The sequence below is a fragment of the Canis lupus genome, chromosome 34 (genome assembly GCF_048164855.1).
Source record: "Canis lupus baileyi chromosome 34, mCanLup2.hap1, whole genome shotgun sequence".
NCBI classification, from domain to species: domain Eukaryota; kingdom Metazoa; phylum Chordata; class Mammalia; order Carnivora; family Canidae; genus Canis; species Canis lupus.
The window spans coordinates 15,457,307-15,459,457 of record NC_132871.1 but is presented as its reverse complement, the minus strand read 5'-3'; the positions used below and the strand labels follow the sequence as shown (position 1 = coordinate 15,459,457).

General features: G+C 39.2%; 1 pseudogene; it reads right to left on the bottom strand.

Annotated features, from left to right (window-relative positions):
• Window positions 1-864: 864 nt before the first annotated feature.
• On the bottom strand, window positions 865-1,347 carry LOC140624584 (U1 small nuclear ribonucleoprotein C-like; annotated as a pseudogene).
• Window positions 1,348-2,151: the final 804 nt, after the last annotated feature.

Sequence of the window (2,151 nt, the reverse complement as noted above, 5' to 3'; positions counted from 1 at the left end):
TCCAACTCTTGGTTTCAGCTCAGGTAATGACCTCAGGGTTATAAGAGTGAGCCCATGTTGGGCTCCACACTCAGCGCCAAGTCTGCTTAAGATTCTCTCTCTCCCCCTCTCTCTGCCCCTCCCCCTGCTCATGCATGCTCTCTCCCTTTCTCTCTAAAAAAATAAATCTTTTTTAAAAAATTACATTTTCTAACTGATTGTTGCTGATGTATACAAATGTAATTGTCTTTGGGGTAATGATTTTGTACCAGAAAGCTTGCTAAAAGTCAAGTAATTTTGGTTCTTTAGTGTTTTCCAAATAGGGAAATATACCATCTATGGATAATGACAGCTTTATTTATTCCCTTTTGATCTGTATACCTTCCCCCATCCCTTTTCCCTGATACACTGCACTGGCCAGGATATGCGGTACAATGAAGAAAAGAAATGTTGGTAGCAGGCACCCTTGCCTTAATCCTGATACTAGAGGGAATGCTTTCACCAGTCATCATTTAGTTTTATGTTTCCTTTAGGTTTTTTCATAGATGCCCTTTATTGGGTTAAAGAAATTTCTTTTTATTCCTATCTTGCTAATAAATGTTTAATTAATGTGATATTACTCATACAAATTTTGTTTTCCATGACTTATCTTTTTTTTTAACTAAAAGAGTTGACGATTTTATTTCCACATTTCACAATACAAATGAATATTGCTTTTTTTTTGGTCCCACTACCCCCCTACCAAAACCATTCTCTCTTTGATAGGAAGGGGGAGCAAATCTTCCTTGTCATGCTGTGAGAAAACACCCAGAATCACAGCACCATGATCTCCTGGTGAAGTAGAACAAGTAATAAAAAATGGAAATAAAGAGGCTCCCCCTCTCCTTATATGTCTGGTGGAGTAATTCTCAGCCAAGTGGGCACCATCACAGTATGGGTGGGAGGTCTCATCATAGGGGGTCCAGGCATCATTGGCATGTGGCCTCCCTTAGGCAGCCTCATTTCAGGAGCAGGTCCCACTGGCATCATTCCAGGAGGAGGAGGAGGACCCATCATTGGCATCACGGGAAGGTCCCCCACATGGGATGCTGACATCATACCAGGGGAAGGAGGACCCAGGGGTTGGTGGGCAGGTGGGATCACTGCCCCCACAGGAGGAGTAGCAGCGAATGGAGTAGGAGGTGGCTTTCCTTGTCGAAATGCAGCAATTGTCCTGTTGATAAGGCTCTTAGCCTGCTTTCCCGTCCATTTCTGATAGTAGTCTTTCACATTTGCTTTGTGTTTCCTACCACTGCAGTGTGTCTTCCTCCCAGATGGAGAATCATGAGGGAAGAATGTGTCACAGCAGTTACGTTAAAACTTAGACATGTTGCTCTGTAGGTCATTGGCCACTCCGTCTCGCACCAACCAAAAATGACCTCCATGTCTTTTTCAGTCCGTTTTTGCAAGGTACATTCTTCAGGAATTTATACATATTTTTAAGTTTTCAGACTTATCAACACAAAGGTGTCCATAATAACCTTTTTAAAAAATATCTGTTGCATCCATAGTTATAGTAGTCACTTTTTCCCTTATAATGGCAATTTTTGTCACTTTCTTTTTTTTTTTTTTTTAAGATTTTCTTTATAACTAATCTCTGCACTCAACATGGGGCGTGAACTCACAACCCCAAGATCAAGAGTCACATGCTCTTCCAGCTGAACCAGTCAGGCACCACTTTTCTTTTTTTTTATTGATTAATCGCAGCAGAGGCTTGTCAGTTTCATTAAACTGTTCAGAAAATGTTTGTCTTGGTCAATACTCTCATTGTATGATTGCTTTTACCTCAATTTCTGCATCTATGTTCATGATTTCCTTTCTTCTTTTTCTAACTTTTCAAGTTCTATACTTGGGCCATTAATTTTGAGCATTTCTTCTTTTCTAATGGAAGTATCTAACGATAGATATTTCCCTCAAGCATCCATCCCTTTAGCTATACCACAAGTTTTGACACATAATTATTTTGTTATCACTCAATTCTAAATGTGATGGATTTGTCGATTTTCCCTTGTAGTTTAATTTTCACTCTGTTATATTGGGTATAAACAAATTTATAATTGTTATATTTTTCTGGTGATTCATAACTTTTATCATTGTGTGCTGACCCACTTTTTGCCTTCTTTTCTATCTTAT